Genomic DNA, 10,611 nt, shown 5'->3' with positions numbered 1-10,611 from the left:
TGAAACTGGAGGGTGTGAGAAGAGACAACTGACATCCCCAGGGCAGTGTGAAGGGGTTGGCTGAAAGGGGGTTCCAGTGGGGTTGTCCTTGTGCCTGGGCAGTGGCTCAGCGGGAAGGGCCCTGGGCTTGCCTTTGTGACACTGAACTTGGATGCACGAGGTCTTGGTTTCTGTGCCAGCACTGCTTGTGTGAGAGATGAGTGGCACTTTCTCAGTGTCCTATAAAATACAAGGGGGGGGGAGGAGAAATGGCCTCTGGGAATGGTGGGTTCATAGTCCAGGCACCAAGCCCCAGCGATAATCCTGGTTAGAAAAAATAACTTGCTTAAAAAATTGAAAACAGGGTCCAGGCAGTGGTGCACTGGGTTAAGCACACATATAACCATGTGTAAGGATCTGGGTTCGAGCCCCACTCCTCACCTGGATGGAGAAAGTTTCATGAGCGATGAAGATATTTTTCTCTCTCCCTTTCTATCTACCCTTCTCTTTCAATTTCAATCTGTCCTGTCAAATAAAAACAGAAAAAATTAGTTGCCAGGAGCCATGGATTCCTAGTTTGGGAGGGAGCCCAGTGATAAATAACCCTGGTAGCAAAAAAAAAAAAAAAAAAAAAGAATAAATTAAAAATAAAATAAAAATGTTTAGGCTCAATTTGTGGCATATATATATTAGACATCTTGTAGTTTTCACCACATTTACAGTCACATATGGAACACTTCAGTTCTGTCATATTGTGACAATGTTGTGACCTCAGGTTTTCTGTAATGAGAGAGTTGTTAGACGTCAGACTAGATGATTTGCTTGATGCTGCTTTGCCAAGATTTAAGGGGAATTTTGGAACATTATGATATATAGAAAATGTTTACTTGACATTGCTGATATAATCTCTAGTTCTTTCCTTATGGAAAAACAAAAGAATTCCGGGGCCAGGTGGTGGTGCTCCTGACTGAGTGCACATGTTATGATGTGGAAGGATCCAGGTTCAAGCCCCCAGTCTCCACCTACAGAGGGAAAGCTTTGTGGTAAAGCAGTGCGGCAGGTGTCTCTCTTCCTATCACACTTCACTCTCAATTTCTGGCTCTTTCTATCCAGTAAATAAAGGTAATAATTAAAACAATTTTTAAAAAGGCAGTTCTAACAGTTTGCTTTATAGCATGTAGCAGCTCCCCATTCAATTAAAGAGAAAAATAGAGGAGAATTAGAATTTCCTGTAAGCTCACTGATAACTTTTCTTGTGTCTTATTTCGAAACATTGCTCAGCTCTGCCTGATAGTTTAAACATGTAAGTAGAGTTTTCCTTCATCAGTCTTCAGTGCATATAATTTAACTGTGATCTAAATTGCATAGAGTAGAAATAAGAAGATGTGACGTCTAATCATTTAGTAATCACAATGGCATTTTTGGTGCAGAGGAATAGGGAGTGGTGTCAGGAAATACTAGCACCACGCAAGCACTAAGGATTGCCAACTGGCTACCCTGATACACAGGGTGCTCCCTGCTAGTCTTTTAGGCTCATATTCTTCTTTTTAAATATTTATTTATTCCCTTTTGTTGCCCTTGTTGTTTTATTGTTGTCCTTATTGATGCCGTTTGTTGTTGGATAGGACAAAGTGAAATGGAGACAGAAGCAGAAGACAGAGAGGGGAAGAGAAAGATAGACACCTGCAGACCTGCCTCACCGCCTGTGAAGCAGCTCCCCTGCAGGTTGGGCGCCGGGGGCTTGAACTGGGATCTTTCTGCTGGTCCTTGCACTTTGCGCCACCTGTGCTTAACCCACTGCGCCACCGCCTGACCCCCAGAGAGAAGACATTTTACCAACAGTACAAATACAGTTATCTTCTCATTCAGCTGCATGAGTTTGACCTCTAAGGTTATTTACCACTTTTGTCTCTAGTCTTTGCAGTCCATAGAACTCAACTGTTCTAAAAAATCCCCTCCGTGAGCCCTAGTGATTTCACCTACAGGTTATTTAGGAAACCGGAGTCTATGTATTCTGACTTGAACTGCCTTGTCTTCAGCACTCAGATAATAAAGGTATGCTGCCTCAGGTGTTACTGTGAGTCTGGTTTTGAGAGGTTTCCTTGTGCCCGTATGAATGAGATACACTCTTTCTAGAGATCTTACACAACAAGATTTCTTTCACTGCCCACAAGGACTTCTTTGGATTGCTCACAGATCTTTCCTGCATCCTAAAGTTGTCTATTTCTCCCACCTGGAATATATATATATATATATATATATATATATCCAGCGTTATTGCTGGGGCTCGGTGCCTGCACTATGAATCCACTGCTTCTAGAGGCCATTTCCCCCATTTTTGCTGCCTTTGTTGATGCCCTTGTTGTTGGTATTTTTATTGTTGCCATTGCTATTGTTGTTGCTGCTGCACAGGACAGAGAGAAATCGAGAAAGGAGGGGAAGACAGAGGGGGAGAGAAAGATACCTGAAGACCTACTTCCCTGACTGTGAAGCGACTCCCCTATAAGTGGGGAGCCGGGGGCTTGAACTGGGGTCCTTACGCAGGTCCTTGCGTTTCATACCATGTGTGCTTAACCCACTGCACCGCTACTGCCTAGCTCCCTATTTTCTAGTTTTAAGGTCTTCCTAGCAAGGATATGGGTATGCTTACATGCTATTTTTACAATGAGTGGTAAGTTTAGAAATATAAAATGTCTCATCTTAAAATACATTTTCAATTTAGAACTCATCCCTGGAGATGATTAATACTTGTATTTATATACTATTTGCATTTGTGTTTCATTTGGCTCTTACTTTTTTTTTTTTTTGCCTCCAGTGTTGTTGCTGGGGCTCGGTGCCTGCACCATGGATCCACTGCTCCTGCAGGCATTTTTTCTGTTATTAGACAGGACAGAGAGAAATTGAGAGAGCAGGGCAAGATAGAGAGGAAGAGAGAAAGATAGACACCTGCAGACTAGTTTTGCTGCTTGTGAAGTGACCCCCCTGCAGGAGGGGAGCCAGGGGCTTGAACTGGGATCCCTGTGCAGGTCCTTGCACTTTGTACTATGTGCGCTTAACCTGGTGAAGCACCGCCTGGCCTGGCCTTTACTCTTTAACTAATATTAAAGTATGGTTTTCATTATGATTGCCACTGTCCAATCAGTAAGGTGGTCCTGACTTTAATCTTGTGATACAGCTATTATCACTATCATTCCAATTTACAGTTGAAATTGCAGCTAGAGATATGTTTTTAACTAATCAGACACTGAAGAAATGTGACCACTAGCCAATTACAGATTGTGTTCATGTAATTGGCAGAGCTGCTCTTGCTGACACTGAAGTTGATTGCACTCACCTCTTAGACTTTCTGTAGATATTGACTTAGAAAGTTACATCAAAACTCTGGTAACTGGTATGTGCCAAGTAGGGATTCATAGGCTTATTAATATTTTCTCAGTAGTGTAAAGCCGACTGTATTCTAAGGCTCATTGGATCAGTCAGTCAGATGTGTAACATACTGGTAGGATCCGAAAGTTCACAAATGAGTTGGAGCACAGCACAGAGTGTGCTTGACGACTTAGCTTCGTACCTACCGCAGCATGTCCTGTCCTGGAGTGAATGGTGCTCTGGCCTGTCCCTTATATAAAATTACAACTTATTACTGTTCGACTCACAGGTTGGTTAGTTTTTGAAATCAGTGATTCTATTCAGTGTCAGTGAGGCTGGGGAAGTTGACATTCTTACCAGCATTGCTGAGTTGGTTGCAAATTGATGCACACTTTCAGAAGAAAATTTTCTCAAATGATTGTTAAACTGAAAAAATCACATGGGCTTGGGAGCCAGACAGTGGCACCCCTGATTGAGCGCACACATGACATGTGCAAGGACCCCTGGCCAGGACTCCAGTCTCCACCTGTGGGAAAAAGCTTTACAAGTGGTGAAGCAGGGCAGGAGATCTCTGTCTATCTCTATCTCTATCTCTGTCTCTATCTCTATCTCTATCACTATCTCCAGTTCTCTCTCTGGATCTCGCTTTCCCTCTTGATTCTTCTGCCTCTATTAAGCAAATATTAAAATATTAATAAAAAGTTGTAAAAAAAGAAAGAAAATACATAGGCTTTTTGACTAAGGATTTATACTTTTAAAAACTTGTCCCAAGGAAATCACTGGGCCTTTGCTCCAAAATTCATTGCACAGTTCCTGGTACTTCAGAGAAAAATAGACAAATAAGAAACTGGATTAAAAATTGTTACGTTCCAGGAAGATAGATCATAAGCGGAACACAGAACATAGATGCATAAAGACCCAGGTTTAGTCTGGTGTGTGTGTGTGTGTGTGTGTGTGTGTGTGTGTGTGTGTGTGTGTGTGTGTGTGTGCTGAAGGGCCTGGGTTCAAGCCCCTGACCCCCAGTTGCAGGGGGAAAACTTTGCAAACAGTGAAGCAGGGCTGCAGGTGTCTGTCTCTCTCCCTCTCTAACTCCCCATTCCTCTCAATTTCTGGCTGTCTTTATCCAATAAATAGATAATTTTTTTAAAAGAGAGATTAAGAAAACATTTTATATATAATACACACACACACACCTTTTTTTAAAAATAGAGCACCACTAGGGAAAGACAGAAAAAGGCTGGGTATATGGATCAGCCTTTCAACTCCCATGTTTAGAGGAGAAGCAAGTATGGAAGCCAGAACTCCCACCTTCTGCACCCCAATAAGAATTCTGGTCCATACTCCCAGAGGGGGAGAAATGTTATGGACGATGACTAGAAGATGACTATTCACAGAAGGAATAAGTCAACCCATACCTTTGACCTTTGGAGAACCGCTGCAGTTTCCAGTGAAGGGGTGGTGATGAGGAACTCTGGTGTTGGGAAAGGTATGGAATTATACTCCTGTTGTCTTACAATTTTGTAAATCAATATTAAGTCACTAATAAAAAACTTAAAAAAACTGAATCATCTGTGGGCAGGCAGTGGCACTCCCAGTTGAGTGCACACACTGACATGTGCAAGGACCCAGATTCAAGCCCTTGGCCCTCATCTACAGGGAAGAAGCTTCATGAGCCGTGAAGCCATGATGCAGGCATTTCTCTGTCTCTCTCCTTCTTTATCTCTCCAACCCCTGTCAGTTTCTTTCTGTCCTGTCAAATATGAAACAAACAAACAAACAAACAAAAAAAAACAAAAGGAAAAATAAATGGTCACTAGGGTCAGTGGATTCATTGTGCAAGCACCAAGCCTCAAATGATAACCCTGGTGATAAAAGAAAATCTGATAATGGTTGAATTCTCTATTCAATTATCAAAATAATGCAGTAGCATAATTTTGTAGATTTGGAAATAGATTAAAGATGCCATCTTAAGCAACAAAAGCAAATCAATATGTAAAATATGATAGATTCTTTGTGCTGGCACCAATACTCAGCAATAACCCTGGTGACGAAAACAAAACACAGAACATAAAAAAAAAAAATTTAAAAAAAAGGGGTCGGGCGGTGGCGCAGTGGGTTAAGCGCATGTGGCGCAAAGCACAGGGACCGGCGTAAGGATCCCGGTTCGAGCCCCCGGCTCCCCACCTGCAGGGGAGTCGCTTCACAGGCAGTGAAGCAGGTCTGCAGGTGTCTATCTTTCTCTCCCCTTCTCTGTCTTCCCCTCCTCTCTCCACTGCTCTCTGTCCTATCCAACAATGAATTGCGTCAACAAGGGCAATAATAATAGCCACAACGAAGCTACAACAAGGGCAACAAAAGGGGGGAAAAATGGCCTCCAGGAGCGGTGGATTCAAGGTGCAGGCACCGAGCCCAGCAATAACCCTGGAGGAGGAAAAAAAAAAAACCAATGATGTTGAGAGAAAGAAGTTAAAAGAATCTGGGGGAGCTGGGCGGTAGTGCAGCAGGTTAAACGCAGGTGGCACTAAGCACAAGGACCGGCCTGAGGATTCCTGTTCGAGCCCCAGGTTCCCCACCTGCAGGGGAGTAGCTTCACAGGTGGTGAAGCAGGTCTGCGGGTGTCTATCTTTATCTCCCCCCACCCTTGCTGTCTTTCCCTTCTCTCTCTATTTATCTTTGTCCTATCTAACAATGATGACATCAGTAATTACAGTAATAACTGCAACAATAAAAATCAAAAGGGCAAAAAAGGGAAAATAAAATAAATATATATTTTTAAAAAGCACATTTAAAGAATCTGGGAGTCGGGAGGTAGTGCAGTGGGTTTAGCGCACACGGCACAAAGCACAAGGACCGGCCTAAGGATCCTGGTTGGAGTCCCCGGCTCCCCACCTACAGGGGAGTTGCTTCACAGGCTGTGAAGTTGTTCTGCAGGTGTCTATCTTTCTCTCTCCTCTCTGTCTTTCCTTCCTCTCTCCATTTCTCTGTCCTATCCAACAACGACAACAATAACAACAATAGTAACTACAACAATAAAACAAGGGCAACAAAAGGGAATAAATAAATATTTTAAAAAAGAAGTTAAAATAATTTTTAAATCTATAGCAAACAGGTAAACAGTAACAATTCAGTGTACCTATCCTTGTAGACACTATATGGAAACCAATGTGCAGACATCAGATAAAACAACACTGCTATTTGGGGATGGTCTAGATGTGAATTGCAGTAGATAATGAAAAAAAATGTTTCTGGACTGTGATTAGTAGTCTTTCTTAGTTACGTAGCCTTTCCTCTCTTTGTACACATTTGAGAATATTAATGATAGGGTCAGCTATTATTAAGAATTTAAAACAACAAGGGCAACAAAAGGATAAATGAATAAATAAAAATTTAAAAGAAGAATTTGAAGGCATCTTGTAAATAATTAACAAGTGTTATATATATATGTGTATATATATATATAATTTATATAAATATAAAGCAAATTCAGGGCCTGGCGGGAGTGCAGTGGATTATGTGCACATGGTACAAGGCTCAAAGACTGGCCTAAGGATCCTGGTTGGAACCCCTGGCTCCCCACCTGTGGGGGGGGGTCACTTCACAAGTGGTGAAGCAGGACTGTAGGTGTTGCTCTCCTTTTCCGTCTCTGTCTTCCTGTCCTCTCTGGATTTCTCTCTGTCCTATCCAACAACAATAGCAATGGCAACAATAACCACAGCAGTAACAACAAGGACAAAAAAATGGAAATAAATGGCCTCTAGGAGCAGTGGACTGTAGTGCAGGCACCAAGCCCCAGCTATAACCCTGGAGGAAAAAAAAAAAAAAGAAAAGAAATCTTTGGTCCAATCTCCCAGAATTTATCCCAGAGGGATAAAGATTAGGGAACCTTCCAGTGGAGGGGAGGGTATACGGAACTCTGGTGACTGGAATTGTATGGGATTGCGCTTCTCTTATCCCACAATCTTCTTAATCATTATTAAATCACTAATTTAAAGAAAGCAAGAGAAAAAATCTATAAAAACACAGAAGCATACTATCTGCTAGATACCTTCTTAGTAACTTTCTGAAGCTCCACATCCATTCTGTAGTATATTTAGGAAAGAGTTTAGTCTAGCTAGCTTAACACAAATACTAAAGAAAACATGCTCTCTGTACACTTGGTGAGAGAGGAACATTGCTTGTTTTTTTTTCTATTTTTATTAGTGATTTAATAATGGGTTTAATTGTTTTGTTGTTATTGATAAGTCATAGGGTTTATTTATTGTCATTTGTGATCAGTCTCTTGTCAGTTTTGTGACATCCAGGTATCTTCTCCCAATTTCTGGGTTACGTGTGTGTGTGTGTGTGTGTGTGTGTGTGTGTGAGAGAAGTTTTCTTTTAATGTGTAGAAGCTGTTAAATTTGATGTGGTCCCAGTAATTTAACCTTGTTTTAGTTTTGCTTACTCATAGTGATGAGTCTCCAAATAGAGTCTGATATTAAATTGTGGATGTTTTTCACCAATGTTTTCTTCTCTATATTTTTTAGTCTCAGTTCTAACAACAAGAACTTTGGTCCATTTTGAGTTAATTTGGCATATGGTGTTAAGGGCTGGTGCAGTTTCATTTTTCTGCAATTGTCTACCCAGCATCAGCTATTGAAGAGGCATTCTTTTCCCCCACTGAAAAGGTTTTAGTCCTTTATTATGTACACACATAGGGGTTTACTTATGGAATTTCAATTTTGTTTTGTTGGTCTATAAGTTGGTTTTGTTCCAGTACTGTAACTTTTTAATTACTATTGCTTTGTAGCATCAATGGAAGTCAGGAATGTTATGTATGCATTGTTTGGTTTTTGCTAGACTGCTATGGTGCTGACTCCCCTCTGGACATCTTTAATAAAATATTTTCAATAAATGTGAAAATGCATACTTTGGGATTCATAGTGTGATTATTAATACATGATTTTTAGTTTCTATACTTAGCATATTTAAGATTAAAGTAGATTTTTAAAGTAATTCATCTCTATATAATTAAATGTTTATATGGCAAAGTTAGTAAAAATGTAAAACCAAGGTCTCTTTTGCAGTCTTCTCCTTGGGAAACAGAAGATGGCTTGCCATTTTTTTTTAATTTAAGACCTTTATTAACAGATGCTTGCAGCTTGTTGACTTTTTTTTTTAAATCAAGTTGTAAACTTTTATTACAAATTAAAAATGAGGTTCTTAAAAATCTCAACTTGACCAGATATGAAACAATTAAAAAACCTTTAAAGGTGTATTCAGAAAAACCAGATCGCTATTCGGGAAGACGGGGTTCATTCCCCTTGGACAAAGTCTATTCTCCAGGGTTATCTACAAAGTTTAAATACACCCCAAGATTGGAGAGATATTACGAGAGCTGTACTGCCTAGCCTGCTTTTTCTCCAGTGGGAAGCATTTTTTCGGGATGAGTGTTTGCAGCAAGCCCGTAGAAATACTGAAGGGCAGCCAGATTGGAATTTCAATGCATTATTTGGCACAGGCTGCTTGAGCACCGGAATTCTTCAGGCAGAGGCCAGGTTTCCACCCGGTTACTTTGACCAGGTGCGCCTCTGCACCAGGCCTTTAAAAAAAAAGAGAGAGAAAAAAAACACATTTGTCATTACCAAAAAGAGACATCTTTAGGTAAAAATAATAAAAACTCCACGCTGCATAGATAATGCAGATAGTTCTGGTTATCTGGTCAACGGGCAAAAAGCAAGCACTTAAGGTCTTCAGCTCCAATCTCTTGTTCATTTCTTATTGCTGGAATTTCATATTCATTTCTTCTTGTTGATGACTAAACCGGATGATGGTAGAGATGGTAAGCCAGCATTTACTCAGCCCCGCCCTGCTCAGCCTCAGGAGCAGATGAATTCTCAGCTGGTGGATTGGCTGCTTTTGTCTCTTTGCCATCTTGTAGTTTAGGGTTTTCTGGGCATCTGCTTCGGTAATTGAAGTTATGGCTGTATCGATGTTGAGGTGGCTGCTGACCTTGGGTCTCATCTCCTTGATTTTCCTTATCTTCTTCATTGCCATCCTCTTTAGGTTGTCTTTGGCGAGGAGGGGCCCCTGCAGAATTGTGGCCTATGAATCGTGTACATGTTCTGATACATGTTCCGATACATGTCCCAATACATGTTCCGATACATGTCCCAATACATGTTCTGTCTCACTGGTCTACCTTGTTCTCCTGCACCCTGGTTATCAGCACCCTCCATTACTTCTCCCTGCATGGGAGGGTTGGAATACTGTGGTTGACGCCCATAGGGTCTCCACATGTAGTAAGGTGGGAACCTTTGCCTGCAGTAAGGCCAGCGTTGTTGGGCCTGGCCTTCGGGAGCACTCTCTGATCCCTCGTTCTTTTCCCCACTCTCACTATTCTGGTAATTTTGCTGGTAATTGCTTGGAGGACCCCTGCGACGTGGATAGCGTCTATAATGGTTACGGTCTGCTGCATATTTACTGCCTTGCACTGGAACTCCACCAGGACCTGTAACATTTACTGCCTCGGCACCCTTTTCTCCTTCAACAACATCAGACTCCACAGTCTCTCCATCTCCTACACCGCGAAGGTACTTCCTGGGGTTATTCTTCTTTATGGCAGTCTGGTGTACAAATACATCTTCCTTGGTGTCATTCCTGTTGTTGAAACCATATCCATTCCTTACATTGAACCATTTTACTGTTGCCAAAACCTTGGTTGCCATGACCTTCTTGTCCCTGCCAGCAGGCGCCGCCGATGTGAGGCCGCCTGGGCCGCTGCTCCCTACACCGCTGCCCGTGGTACCAGGCTTGGTGTTGGTGGTGCTGAGGGTGGGGGCGGCAGGCGGCTGCTGGGTCTCGGCCACCCGGCTCATGGTTGCGGTGATGGTGACTGGGGCCGGCTGCTGCAGCTGCAGCTCCTCCCAGGGTATGATGGTAACTAGGCGGCGGTGGCAATGGGGTGCTCAGGGCTCTCTGGGGTCCGCTCTCAGCTTGTCATTTTTAAGCCAGGTTCTAGTAGGAATGAACATGTCTGGCTCCACTCAGAAACATTTCTTTTTAATATTTACTATGGCTTTCAATTTCCCATCCTTTCCCATCCAAGTTCATCTCATTAGCAAATCCTGTAACAAGTCTAGAATGAAATTTTTAAGAGAAAATGATTTTGTCTCCTACTTTCAAAAGCCTAAAGATTCAGTGGAAAGACAGAGGTATTTATTCCTTCTAGCGTAGGTGATTTTCTTATGATTAATAAAGAAGTAGCTACAATTCAAGGGCCAGAGGGTA

The 10,611-nt window shown here is 41.9% G+C and overlaps 1 pseudogene; it reads right to left on the bottom strand.

The window, feature by feature from the left end:
• Positions 1-8,944: 8,944 nt before the first annotated feature.
• LOC103116761 (Y-box-binding protein 1-like) lies at positions 8,945-10,214 on the bottom strand (annotated as a pseudogene).
• Positions 10,215-10,611: the final 397 nt, after the last annotated feature.

The sequence above is a fragment of the Erinaceus europaeus genome, chromosome 5, assembly GCF_950295315.1.
Source record: "Erinaceus europaeus chromosome 5, mEriEur2.1, whole genome shotgun sequence".
NCBI classification, from domain to species: Eukaryota; Metazoa; Chordata; class Mammalia; order Eulipotyphla; family Erinaceidae; genus Erinaceus; species Erinaceus europaeus.
Note: the sequence above shows the minus strand (reverse complement) of the source record. Positions and strands in the feature narration are given on the sequence as shown.